Source organism: Fulmarus glacialis, unplaced genomic scaffold (assembly GCF_000690835.1).
Source record: "Fulmarus glacialis isolate BGI_N327 unplaced genomic scaffold, ASM69083v1 scaffold27389, whole genome shotgun sequence".
NCBI lineage: Eukaryota > Metazoa > Chordata > Aves > Procellariiformes > Procellariidae > Fulmarus > Fulmarus glacialis.
Genome location: NW_009233092.1, coordinates 42,558 through 57,518, shown reverse-complemented (window position 1 = coordinate 57,518; position 14,961 = coordinate 42,558).

Below are 14,961 nucleotides of genomic sequence, written 5' to 3'. Positions count from 1 at the left end.
AGCTGCCTCTATAGCCTCTGCTGCTGGTGCGGTTTCTCGAGCAATGTGGATCACTGGGCAGGCTTCTGATCTTCTTTAAATTAATTAAGGAAATCAGTTTCTGGCCCTGCACAAAAGATGGATCGTCCAGTTCGGAGAGCTACGCAGTGTGAGAATCTGTGCTGAAAGTGTTAAAGGCTTGGAGCAAAAACTCCTCTTTCGTCATTGCTCTGGTAAACTCGAAGAGGAAGACGAGGAAAGTGGAGGCAGAATGCTACAATCCTGCATTATTTGTCTAGCTCATAATAAATACATTTGAAATGCAGAGCAGGAAGAGGCCACTGAATTATTATTACTATTTGCATAGTACTAGTATGTATTAAATATTTCAAAAGATTTTTGCAAACTAGGTTTTTGGCCTGCAGAGCGTACAAGCTAATTGTGCAACCTACCCGCGGGGAAACAAAAGAGGGAAAACTATTAAGAATGTGGGTCTGGGGGGTTAAATCGAGCATGGTTTATTGGTCAGTTTTCGCATATGTGTATATGAAGTATGGACTTTCCTTCTTCAATGAGAGAGTTATTTCTAATACCTTGAAAAAAATCTCAAAGTACGCCCTGCACTACTTGTGTCACCTCGGACATCCCTCTGGGTGTAGGCCTGACATGTCAGTGAGAAGGGACTTTAAAAGGGGCTTGTATGACCAGAAGTGTGCCCTTTTTTCCAAGTCAATCTGATAAAGTATAATACTTTCTCCTGCAAGCCTTGCCTGCCAGTGAGAAAGGACTAATTTTTGCTTGTCAGACTTCACTACTTTTCAGTTCAGATTTACATTGTCTGTGAGTGCCCTTTGCTTGTGTGAACCTGTTTCTTCCTACTCCTTTCTGTGTTTCCTGGTATTTTTTTGGGAGCTTGTTTTTTGTTTTCTTCTGAGCTTCCTTGCAATCAGTGACAGCTTGACTGTCTTCCTATGCAGACTGACAAATGTGTTTTGGATTAGGTGTGGTTTTGATACAAACATATTTACATGATCCTCCAAACAATTACCATGAAAATTCTACTCTGCTCGTAATGAATACTGCCTATACTGTGTGAAGTCAAGTATTTGTGTTTGCATATTAAAATCTTTACATTGTTTTTTTTTTATTCCTGCAACACCTATCACACTGACATTTTTATTACCATTGGTTAATATTTTCTTAGCCTTTGGTCATGGTGTTTCTTTTTTTAAAGTAAGGTTAGATCACTAGTTAGTTACATGCCCTTGCATGTATTTACTGATAGAAGTGTGTGGGTGTGTAGTATAGATCTTTTAAAAGCCTCTTTCCTCTGCTTACATCCTACCCCAACTCCAGATGAAATACAGTAGAGGATAGTTTTATCAAAACAAACAAATAAATATGCCCTATTTTGTTGAATATGTGCCCTGTCATATTTGTGAGAAAACAGAAAGAAACCCTGAAGCTTTTTTCCCCAAAGCACCCCTGCATTTCAGCATCAGTTTGGTTTATTCAGAGGTAATATGAGAGAAAATGTTATCTCAGCTGCTTCTTTCCTCTAATGGTCCCCCTACCTCAGAGCCCACGGAACCAGCTCCCTAATGCTGATGCTCCCCTTCTGCTTCTCATTTTGTGGAATTTATCTGAGAAAGAGGGTTATGTGAGGGCTTATATTTATGGACTGGAATTTAAAAGGGTACACGTTATGTGTATGAAACTTTAATTAGACTCTGGTTGCAAAGACAGTGCAGCTTTAAGGTAGTTCTCTAGGTTAATAATAGAGCTTGAGATCCCAGTATGAGTGAAGTTACTAGACCTGAGGACACAAAGCAAGATGGCTTGCTGTAATAGCCTGTGTTTCAGTTGCTAGGTTTCTGTAATCTTTCAGCCTTTCTCAACAGCGCAACATGTGTTTCCTTTAAGGAAAAAAAAAAAAATCCATCATAAGTGCGAAACCATGGGGAGGAAAACTACTATTTTGTGATTTACAGCTCTTAGAGACAGGTGTGATAGGTGTCTTTAGAGATACCCGAGAGAGACCCGCTGATGCTGTTTTTAGAAGTCTGCGCATTCTGAGCTAATGCTTCCAAACATATTCACAGCTGAATTGTCATGCAAGAAATGCCGAGCGAGGGCCAATGAAATAGAATTTCTGAGTTTCACTCAGGCTGTCTGATACCTCTGAGTGCAGGTTTGGCTGGTCAGACCAGTTTGTAGCATGAAATGTGTTCATCCGGCAATATATTGCATGTTCTCTGCAATAAGTAGCAAGTCAAGCATATGGTCCCAAAAAAGAATTTGCGCTTCATTATGTGATGAAAATATACGGTAGTTTTTGTTTAATCCTTTTTTAAAAAAAAAGTTAATTTGCCTTTTAAATCTAACATAGGCCTGCAGAGGCAAAGTAGAAACCTTGGTCTCCCCTAAAAATACACTTCTTATATATGTTTAGTATTGCATAAAGAGGAATTACAAGAGAGCTTATTTTCTATTTCCTGCCTCTCTCAGACAGAGAACTCCTTGGAGAATTATAGAAATTAATCAAAGGCTTCTTCAGAGTTCATTTTACATCCGTAGCATTTACAGTATGTCTTTAGAAGTTTTAACAAAATATTATTAACAAAAATACTCCCCTCAAAAAAACCCCCACAAAATACAGAGGGTTTTAGCCAGTTGCACTAGGACTCTTTTCCCACCATTTAAAATGGGGTTCTCACATTTGTATTTGTGATATCGGTCTTCAAGGATTATTACAACAGTGTAAAAAGCCTCAGCAATTCTGTTCCAGGAGTCCTTCACCAGACTGCATGTTTCTCTATGTGTTAAGTTAAAAGATCTGTTCACCCACCTCATGGCCCCCCAAAACCCTCAAGAGATCTTCTTTATTGACACAATAAAAAAGGAAAGTACTTGTATTATTTTTGACAGGTCTTCTGTAAAAAGAGAATGATGAGCCACTGTAGAGCAAAATATTTCCTTCTGAAATATTTTGTAAGAGGTGTTGGGAAAAGAACAAACATTACCAAAAAGTTCTGAAGAGGCACATTTCTCAGGTGATGAGTTAAAAAAAGGTCCCATCAGCTGCAATGTTGCATTCTTCAGAGGTGAGCTTGGCCCACTTGTCGGAATACAGTATTCCAAATGGTGTTAGAGCAATGGGACTGCTCAAGGAAACGGAAGCACCTCTGCAATGCTTTATTCTGAAAGCAGTTCCAGTTTCAGCACTCGATGCTTACAGCCAGGAGTTTTGGAGCTTTCAGTTATGATTCTAGTACGTACTCCAAAAAAGATGAGAGAGCAAGTTATAGAGGCATTAAGTACAATTCATGTGTACGTAAATTCAAAATTCTTTTTTACGGAAGTAAGAGCTAAGTGTGGCACAAAAATGTGGTTCTGCCTTCCTTCACAGTGCTATCCTGACTGTCCTGACAAATTTTAATCCCAGCTCAAACAAGATTTCATTGCGTTACAGCATTGAAGCACTGTAGATACATTTTTACAAAACAAGAGATATGGATGCTTTAGATAATTTTATTCAATGTCCTAATCATGTATGTTTCAAATTTATTAGGTTTGAGAGGAAACATTATCTTTAGAAGAGAAATTATATCTGACAAAATTCATCTTGCGTCTTAGCTGATATCAAATGCATCCCAACAACAGCGTTCATTGTTCATCCAAGAAATTATTGTTACAAAGGTACTTGTGTTTGCACTTTGAGCAAGCCTGTCTTAGAGGGAAGAACGAACTGTCCTCTGACTATTCAGCTTTCCTGAGGCAACCTCAGCAGCTTGACAGTTTTGGAACCACTGTGTTCGGTCACATCCATGAATTCCAAATTTATGTCATATATTATAGGCTTAGATGGCACAAATAAAATTGCATTAAAGACTGAATTGGCATCTTTAGATTAAATTTAACAAAATTTGTGAAAGGAGGTCCAAAATCTATTAGAAAATTACTTAGTTGTTGAAAGTGGGTCTTATGTTAAGAGCCTTTAATGATCACTCTGAAAACCAAGTCCCCTCAGGGTACTTTAGGTGAGTTCAGTAGCAGTGTTTACCTTTCTGTTAGAAGGGTCACCTCCGTTTCCTTTGTACTGGAGGGGATCTTTGACAACATTCACCAGAACTCTCAAATAAAATTCCTGTACCATTCTGAACAAGGATGGTGCTGGATTCATAGCTTGGCTTGTAGCAGAAACAGATTTTGTTTCAGGCACTTCAAAGTTACCAAGACTTAGAAAACAGCAGATCATTTCAAAATAATAGCTGAAGGTTGGGAAACTTACCATAGGAGAGAAGTAAATTGTATTTATTTATGGAGATGCATGCAGATGCGAGTATCACAATACGTTAAACAACAGGAGAGGGATGGGAAAGGATAATGGAGGTAATAGAGAAAAGAGTATCACCATCACTCACTTATATAGGCCAGTTCCATATACAACTTTATGTTTGAAGTCATTTGAAACAGTTAAAAATTCCAACGGATAGTATAAAATGTCATTTGAAAGTGCAGATTTTGTAGTGTTTCATTTATTTTTTAAATAATTTGGATTTTGTTCCAGATTGTTTACAATCCCTCCTTCCAAATTTGTTTCCCTTTTATCTGTGTAAGCATGTGCTGACACTGTTGCTCAGTATACACAAATGCTAATCTACCTTCATGCACATGGAAAATAGCTTTCCTGGCACTGAGTTTAGAACTCCCATAGAATACGTTATTAATCGAAGAAGTCTCTCTTTTTAGAAAAGCCTATCATTTATGTGGTCACTGTTGAGAAGGTTATAGATAAATACAATGCTGTTTGTTAAGAGTGTGGTCTTCAGAACATACAACAAACAACCCCAGATATTGAAAGTGCATTAAAAAAAGATTTAAATTTCAAAAGTAGTTTTCCTTCTCTGTACTCTGGTTGCATACACTAACATGATCTAATTATAATGTAACAACAACTTCTTTTCTTTTGCCCTGCATGCTTTAATGCTCTAAATGCATTTCTCTTGGCAGTCTCTGCAGTGAGGTGAAAGCATGGTAACTACTCAGTTCCCTATAGTGAAAATTCCCTAGTTCTGCATTTGGCTTTCAAATGCTGGATCATGTATGTATGAAGTTCAAGGAGTAAATTTGTGCAGTAAGTGAGTAGGGTGAGGCTGGTGTCCATCTGTGTATAATTTAGCTGAATATGACTGCTGCTCAGTAACAGAGCTTCAGCCCAGCTTCTGCTAACTCTGCACTGCTGAAGTGTTCCTTTAGTTACACGTGCTGGTCTTGCAGACTCTGCTGAGCCTTATCAAACACAGCCAGTTGGTGCTGCTCGTATGAAAGCACAGGGGAGCTCTCATGTGGAAGGTTAATGGAGTGTAATTAGAAAGAAAAATGAACTGCTCAACCACTCTATCTCACTCTACCTGCACTGAGAGTGACAAGTGCTCTGATCTTTTATAAACCCTAGAGCAGAGGTTTAACAGTCTAAAATTACGACAGTATAACTGTCAAACAAGCAAGCACACTGTGAAGAAGTAGTATGAACTTATGGATAGGAATGTTTACATTCCCTTATGTGGTCTCTGTTAGTACTTTTTTTCATGCTGGGTATTGTCCATATTGATGTAACAGGTCTCTCAAATGCATTTTCCTGTGAGTTGTCCATCAAAGCCAGAAAGATCTTTGTGTTCCACGCTTGGCTTCTTCGTGTCTGTGCATCACGTTACTGTTACCATGCTGGATGAAGTGGTGACACCTTCCTAAGGCATTTTGATAGCAAGGGATTAAGCTTTCATAGAGAAGAGTTCTGGCGGGAGCAAGAACAGCTACTGGGGTTTACATTCCAGGAACTAACCGAAATTTGAGATGACATACATAATTTGAGATTAGATACTAATGCCTGATCCTGTTAATTAAGTTAGGTACTATGTACGTCTGTTGAAAATTATCATGTTCATAAAATGTTTTTTTGTCTTTCATCTAGCATGCAGATTTTTTTTTTTTCTTTTAAAAGAATACTGATAAACTTCAGTTGTGAAACTGCATCTAGGAAGTAGAGAGAAGACACCACACGTCAAATCCAAAAAGGACAGGGAGATTAACCAATTTAACTTCCTGCATGTTAGGGGCCATTATATTCTACCCCAGTACTCCTGTGTGATGTCTTCTGCCTTCAGGGAGACTAGGACAGTTTTGTCATCGGAAGACTAAGTTTTTGTCTTCCACATCTTTGTGTTCCAGAAAACAGGTGGTGGATTGGGCTGCCAGTTATTCTGAAGGCCCTTGCAATGTCAGCAGGTTGATTAGGGGAAATTTGCCCAACTAATCCTAGCAGGCAGTCCACATCCTGCATTGCAGTGGAAGGGAAAAAACCAACATCACAGCAAGTCTGACCTAAGGAAATTTTTTCCCATTCCAAGTCTAAAATCAGTAAGAATCTAAATATGTGAAGAAGGCATACAATACAAGGCGTGAAAGGAAGAAGATAAGCTTGCTTTGTTTAGCTTCTTCTCTCTAGCTGTGGCCAATATCTTGTGTTTCAGAGGAAGGTGAAAAAACAACCTTGAGTATATATGGTTGTTTGTGCCTCTGGACCCGTTTATATTCTGGAGAGTAAGACCGCCTGTACGCGGAGTTTCAGTGCTGGAGAGGCGTGCTGGGAACAGTGCTGGCATTTGCACTGTCCCCAGTGAGCAGAGGCTTCCCAGGGGGCCCGACCCCCTCACGCATACTGTACAATCTCCTCCAAAACTTAGATGAAGCATTTCCTTTAGAAAGCTGTATAACCTTGTCCTAAAGACTTCAAACCATGGTAGGCCATTACGTCTCATCTTAGGCTGTTCTAGAATTTAACCATCTCTGCGTCTTATTTCAAGGCTGAATCTGTCTACCTTCAACTTGCAGCCACAGAACCATCATTTTACATTTCTTAGAGAAACTAAAAACCCTCCCATCATCAGATGTCTTCTCCGTGTATAAATATCTATACTCAGTAAGAAGTCACCTCTCAAGCTTCTCTGTAATAAACTGGATATGCTGAGCCCCAGTAAGCCTCACATTACACAGTGTTGTTTGTTGGGTCCTTGATTATGTTTGTGGTTTTCCTTTGAACTGTCTCCAGTAGCTCTGCATCCCTCGTGAAGAAGATAGCTTTCCGTTCTTTTGGCAAAATGCCTGTTCTTGGGTGTTTTTAAGAGAGGTGGAAGTTCACCAAATCTTCGGTTGTTGAGTAGTTTTAGCCTTACTTAGTGAGACGCTTTTTGTGCTGAAATAAATAAACACAGGGACAAAGTCCCCCCTCCCTTTGCCATTTAAATCGGGAGGCTAAGGAAGAACCATTGCTTTGTTTTTCAGAGAGTCACTGTTGACTGATCCTCAAACCTTGATACAATTGAAGAACAGCAATTTGGGTGTTCTGCAGTGATTTAATTTGATGTCTTCTCTGTGAAGCAGGCATTTTTCTTTGTTTGATCATGCTTGGTTAACTAAAGAGAATAGTACAGCAGGTATATTTAGCTGAATATCTGTATGTGATATACTGTTCAAGTGACTAGGAAGAAGAGAAAATCTCTCATTTGAGTGCGGTGAAACTATGACTTTTTGCTCTGATAACTCATTCTGCCTACGAAGTAGAGAGCAACAGTGAATTGCGATGCGATGTTGTTAGTGATGGGTTTTAATTGAATTGGCGCTAAACAGTATTTGGTTGATGACATAGGGAAAAAGCCTGTCTGCTGTTGTTTATGATGTTTTAAAGCAACTGTGGAAATGAAATACTAGATGCTGTTAACATCAGAGCAATCAACAGGTGGTTGTACAATATAGTTTGAGCATCCAGATCTTTCTGTTCACAAAAGAACCAAGTTTGTGTTCTGTGGTGAAATAAAACTAGTCATCTTGCTTGATACTTCCGATCATGCGTGAAGCGCATGAGCATGAACTCTGTGTGTTTCCTTTCATGAGGAGGAGAGGAGGTGCGATTCAGTCGTGGGAATAGCTGTAGGATGCACGAGATATTCATTTTTATTCAAGGGACTGTGTTACTGTGCAGTAGTATGCTGTAAAATTACTTGATGACTACCCTTTCCACTTGGGTTATTCAAAAATGTGAGGAGTTATGGGATTAGAAGGTAGGCTTGTATTTAGGTTGATTGTAAAACATGAAACAAGTTTACAAATTTAAATTGCTCTACTGGCTTGATTAATTCAGAGAAATTCAGTTTAAAGGATGACAAATTATGAGGTAAATCAGAGGTAAGAGAAGCAGCACGACTGCCCTGGCAGAGGTGTTTAGCTTAGACAACTGGCTACCGGGTATAGATGTGAATGGCTTTCTCATGGGGGTGGCTGTTCCTGTGTGTTGTCCTGCACAGGAATAATAATCCACAGTATTTTTTGTGCTGAGATTTTATATCCCAAGCTTCGGTCCATGACAGATTTTACAAGACCACATTATACACTTCTGGAAAACTAGGTTCAGTCAGAGATCATAGAAACATACTTTACGTTGAAGTACAAAAGAACCCTTGTTTCATTTTTGCACAATCTAGGTGGCTTTTTTTTTTTTTCCCCTAAGGAGATCTTTTTCCCCCCTGAAAGAGACAAATGGGGATAGATGGGCAAGATAAAATTAAAATGAGCACCTTTTCTGTGGTAGCCAGCAGTTTAATTTTTTCATTTTCTTTAGCCTTTTCACATTGAGGTGATCCCCACATCCTTTTACCGGTTTGTATTTGGGCTTGGAATTATTTCTGGGAAGTGGAAAAACCTAAACCAAACCAAAACAAACCTTGTCAAACCTTGTCAAATTTAAAAAAAATTAATTTCACTCCTTTCATTCCATTCCTCCTTAATTACATTCAAAGTACTGCACTTAACTGTTTTTCCTGTTCTGTTTTGCCTGTTGTCATACACTTAATTCTCCATTCATTAATTGCTTCATTGTTTAATTATCGTAGCTGTTCTTGCAAGTTTCTTTCCATTAACATAAGTACTGGGGTGAGAAGGTAGATACTACATTTATTTAATATATAAGCTGCAGGAAAACGTTGTGTGTGTGTTGCTCCTAGTAGTTCAGTCTCTGTTCACTACTTTGTGCAAGAGTAAAAATTCTAAAACGAGAAGACAGTGATGCATAAGGCATTTCACGGTACAACATTCCCTTCCAAAAATTAATTGATCTTGTGGTGCTGCAAATGGTAAAAGACACGGTACTGAAAATAAAGCAATCAAGAAGTCACATAAAGCAGAATGGCACAGCAGCTATTTTTGGTCATTTTCATTTATAATTCTAGCTATATTTTTAAATAAAATAAAAAAATGATAAGCATTCGCACCTGTTAAAAAGGAAGGAATGAACATTATTTTCAGAACTTACGTAACTCACTTCTGAATGATTTCTAGCAGCTTCAAGTAGTGTTTCTCTTGTCATAAAGGAAAAATCCCATGTTCTTTTTCAAAGTGTGTATGTTCATATATGAACTGTGTATTTGTTTCAGAATCACACCTGTGGTAATTATTTTAAATAGTTTAAAATATAATGAAGTGTAGTAAGTTTACCAGCATTTTTAATGACAAAAATACCTTTCACATCATGCCAATGCTATATAACAATATTTATCTGACAAAATGTCAAAGTAGATTTTTACAGAATGAAGATTTATTTAAATTCTGTTTTACACAAGGTACCCTATGCCATATTTGGTAATTGTATTAAAGATATTAAGACTGCAAAGCAAGCTCATGAATTTAGGGCATACCAAAACTAACTGTACTGTCTTGGTCCACCTCTAATGCTCATCGGTATCATAACTGTATTGCTTAGTTTATCCCATAGGACCATCATGGCAGAGGGAGGAGAAGCATTCAGTTCCCCTAACATGCTCCACAACCCCTTTTAGACATGCAGAACTCGTCCTTGTATCTTTGTGCTTTTAGCCATGTTTTCTGTGGGCTGAATGCAGCACGTGCTCCTTGGGAGAGTTACTGAAGTGTTGGCAATGCAGCCACTGACTGGGTATGGTTAAGGTATCGGTGTATTTAACAAAAGCTTAAAAAAAAAAATTAGGTTTTTAAACTATACAAAGAAATAGCGCACATTTCAGTAATCGTGCCCAGTAAAACATTCAAGTATGAGGTGGAGGTGGTCTCCCAGTCCCACTGCTACGTTCCCATTCAGCACGCAAGCACCCCTGCCCCGAGAGAGTCTTTTCCAGCTGAAAGGTATAGATGCCAGTTTGATCACCTTTAAGAAGTGGGAAATTGTACCATGCTTTTTTCTTGGAATAAAATTCTTTCTAATTTAGTTGGTTTAGATTTTTTTTGTTGATAAAAAGTTCTGGGTATGAGTGAAGCACAGCCAGAAGTGCAAAATTCCATAAAAGTACAGGATAACCGCAGAAATAGCTGAAAATACTCTATAGTCCTTTGATCAGTCTTTTTCAAGTTGTTTTGTACAACAGGTTTTTTTCTCACTGGTAGATTCTGTGTCATCAATTTCTATAATTGGATTTCACTATTTTAAATTTTAGATACTATCTTAAAGCAGTAGATGAGTGTACAATTATCCTCCTTGCTTGTAATCTTTCCACTCCCAAATTCTACTCCCAAAATGCACCCTCTTTGCAGTTTAAAGACTAACCGTGCCAGGGCTCCAAAATCTTTTAGCTTCTTTCTGCCACGGAAGTCTTGGTTTCTTTCTGTTTTGCCAAAAAGCAGAGGTATTTCACTTCTTTTTGGGTGGCGGCAGCGGATGGGGCTGGCAAGGAGAGGCGCAGGAGGCTGGAAAGGAAGATTGCAGAGCAGTGAAATTCTCTCCATCCTCCCCACTTCCAAGTTGGAGCGTACTTGAATTCAGTTCTTTCTCTTACCATTTCAGTCTCAGCAGTTGGCAACTTCTATATCCCAGAGAACATTTCTTGGTTGTTGGAGGGAACAGGTAACAGAGGATCCCTAATAACTGGCTTCCTGGAATTGGTGGAGTAGGAAAGTGGGTCACTAGCAGGCAGTTGAGCAATTCAAACCAGATCAGCTTTGGTTTTGTGATATAGAAGGTATGCATTGCAAGGCTGTTTAGTACTTTACTTTTTTCTCTCATTTTTAGAAGATTTTTACATTTTAATTTTTATAGATTTTTGAAGTTTAAACACAGACCTTCCTTTAGATATGTATGCCTCTCGGAATGTGTTTCCTGGGTGAAGTAGAAAATGTGTCACCAAATATAACAAGGGATCTAGTATTTAAAAAATTGCTGTACTTGGAGAATTACTTTGTTATTGATTGATTGATTAAAATGGAAATAATGCTTAGCTAATAATGTTATACTGAAACCTTACTAAGCTTTAAGTTTGCTCCAAGGACTTTCCTTATCTTATAGCAACATATTCATGGCAGTTTTTTATATGAGCACAGAGAAGACACCTTTTGGCACAGTTCTATGGCCAACAAGACGTAGAGGCAGATTTTCTGCTTAATTAAGCCAAAATAATCTTCTAATGCTTTTAAGCATGAATGAGAAAGTGGTATCGCTAAATGTCACAATATTGATCGCAATTATTACCTTTAAGAAAGGGTCATATAAGATGCCTAGGGCTCTGTGAACTCAGTGGTGTGAACGGTTCTTGATGAGATAGCGACGAAGATGTCAGGACAGCAAGAGCTATGAGATGATGTAGTATGCTTACAGGGTACTGTTCGACAAATGGGGTTTGAAGTAGTTTGATAGTAACCATTGCAGAGGGCTAGCAGCTATTTTTTGGGTGGAATACAATTTGGAAGAAAGGATGTGATTATTAATTTCTTTCATGTTCTGGATGTAAAGAGAAGATTGGCATTCGGCTTTGAGGAAAATTCAGTAAACTTGAAAGACAAATGCTTTTCATATATTTGTAATGTTGCAGGAAAAGCAACTATTTTAGGAATATGGGGAGGGTTAGAGCTTTCTGACGTGCAGAAAACTATTATGTTGTGTTTATGATGATGTGTTTATGATTGAGTTAATCTCAATTTAAAATTTTGAATTTGTCAGTAAGAATTTAATTAAATTAAATATTCTTAAATAAGAGTGGGAAGGAAAAATGGCAATGATTACATTTAAAGAATTAGGAATATTTCTTAAGAGTTCTGCAGTACTTTTAGATAACCTCAATCTCACTGGCACTCAATCTCTAAAGCACGTAGCTAGGACTTTATACCAGCCTTGGCAAATTTCAGTCATACAGATTGTACTTTCTGCAGCACAAACCGCCTTCAAAATTGATTAAGAACAGGCAAATAACTCAAGAGCAAGTTTAAAATACAGTTTTAATGAAGTATCAAGTCTGACAGTAGACAAGAGTTTCTTTCATACTGCCCTCCGCTTTAATCCCCTACAAAACGAGGCTCTGCTAACATTGCTGCGACAGACACGTGCCGGGGCTCTTGTGCGGCTGCAGAGCAGCGGTTCCAGCAGGACGCCGTGGAGGAGCCGTACGGTGTCAGACCGACAGCGTGGGTTGAGACCGTGCGGAGGAGGGTGCAGCAGAGGGTAGTGGTGTAAATGGGTGTAGATCTGCTCCTAGTTCCTGTGTAGGTGCAACCCTGAGAGTCTCGTCTGGTTTTGCTAATTAAGCTAAGTAATTTTGGAATATGTTGTTCAGAGTCCCTCTTCATAAGTACTAGCAAACAGATAATCTCAACAGTCTTGCAGATAGTAAAATGATTTCTGTAGTTTCAGTGTGGTATTTTTACTGACAGTTGGTAGAAGCAGCTTAATAAACTGAGTAAGCAATTGGCATGCACTGCAAACTTCAGTTTTACTCTCTGAATCTTAAAAGCATTAGATGTTTCTTCCAGTTTAATATCTGCATAATGGATATGGATGGCAGGATATGCTGCTGCCAGGCAGCTCTCAGCAGCCTCTAACAGGCTAGCGTAGACTTCCAGAGCAATGGCGTTTTTCCACTCACATTATCCATCTTGTGCCAAATATGCTGAGCCTCAGTTTTTGCGCAAGGCACTAATAAAAGTTGTGCTTCGGCCGTGTTTTTCCCCAGCTCTGCATGCCGTGGTTCGGGCCCGGGGGTGGAACAGGCAGCGTGTGTGAATGCGATGTGACTCACCTTGCTCCTGCTCCCCTGCTCCCGTCCTCGCTGGCTCTCGCCCTGCCGTAGCAGTGTGGCAGAGGAGTCCTCCAGCCTGCCTCTCCCCCTCCTCTCTCTCTCTCTTTTTAAATTTTTTTAAAATCCTTTCAGTAATCTTCCTTTCCATTGTGAAGAACAAGATGGAAATGAATTCTTGGGCCGTTGCTGCCGATTTCCTCCAGTTAGGGAATCAGTAGAAGAGCACCATTATCACTGAATTTCATACAGGCAGCTGTGGAAGACAAAAACTCCCTTCCTGTTCATGCCGGGTACAGTAATTCTTTAGCCTCCTGTGCAGTGTATGTGCAGTCCAATTTTTGGCAGGTATTCCGTAGGCATGTTGCATTATTTCCTCTCCTACTTTGCTGCGTTCTCCTCTCCTCCCCCTTGGGTTACTCTCTGGAAATGTTTTTTCAGCTCTTGTATCTGCTTGCTGACACGGCACTTTGGTTTGCATGTTAACGTGGTTGATCTTTTCAGAAAGCAATTTTAAATGATTGTTCGCTTATTACATGTACGAATGAGCTGATAGACACAGGCCATTTAAAACTATGTAAAATATCTGAATTAGAAAAATGCCTTCTACACTCCTATTATTTCCTTCTTGTTCTAGAAGGGAACAAACAATTTACAGCTTTTAGGCTTTGACAGTTTTTAGCGCTTTTCTGGATGCAGTGTAAAATAGTTCCTTCACGCTGCCGTCCATTACCAACTCCCTGAATTTTCGGTGAGGTTGGGCCTGTGTTTCTCTTGTCGTCGGCACAGAGCGTCCGTCCCCCGCTGGGGCTGGGGGGTTGTAGAAGCCAGGCAGTCCTCCGTCTGTACACCTCTGAGTCGCTGAATTCAGTCTTTTGCAAAAAGGTCAGTCACGTGAGCTCACACGTTTCAACCTTATGAAACAGGGGTGGGTTTTTTTGTTGATTGTGTGTTTTATTTGGCTTTTTAAAGTTCTAGTGCTCAGATCTGCCGATTTGGAACTCTGTGCCTTTTGTTATCTTCGTCTGCGCTAGAGGTACGCATTCAGTGTGTGAGGCACAGCGCAGTTCTAACTCATCGTAAGCAAGATACTCGGGATCAAAAGTCTACTGTATGTCCACAAGAACTATGCAGAGAACAGATATTTTATTAGCTCAGAATTTCATCATCCTGTGTGAAAGAAATTTGAGGGAAAAAATTGTTTCAGTTGGTTGTAAATAGCTGGATTTTTTTTGTTTTCTTTTTTGTTCCATCTCTCTGTTTTGTACTGTGTTTTAACATTAATGTTTCAAAACAAAAATCTAAACGTTTGATTTTATCAGAATTTTTTTTTTCTTTTCTGTTCCGTGTAAGTGGAACTGCTTGGGGCAGCCCGCTCTGTCAGCGCCTGACTCTGGAGAGGTTTCCTGACCATTTCTGTTTCCCCTAGAGCTTTCTCAGTGGAGCCTCTACCACATCTGTTGACTTCATTGTCCTCTTCCGAAGCCAACCTTGTCGTATGACTGTTCTGGAGTATGCGTATGCTCTTGATCAAGGGGGCTTAGGGCTTAAGTATATATCGAAATCTTTTTAAAGCTGTCCTAATTTGGGGGTGGTTGGAGTGTAGGAAAAAATGTCAGTTTTCTATCATGCCCACCAAAGGTAAAAAAAGTCTCGTGGTGTTTTCACCCTTGTCCACACTAAAGTATAATATGAACAAAAATTGTAAGCCCGTATTACCTATGTGGCGATATGGTATCTTATCCTGCAGGTCACCTGGTCTGCTCTTAAATCTGTTGAGTTACCATCTAAAGATACACAATGGCTACCAGGAGAAGAAACTTCTTTTTTAAATAATTTCAAACTTCCATGGAAGCTGTAATGTGATAGGAAGCTTTTAAGCTGGGAGAAATAAATC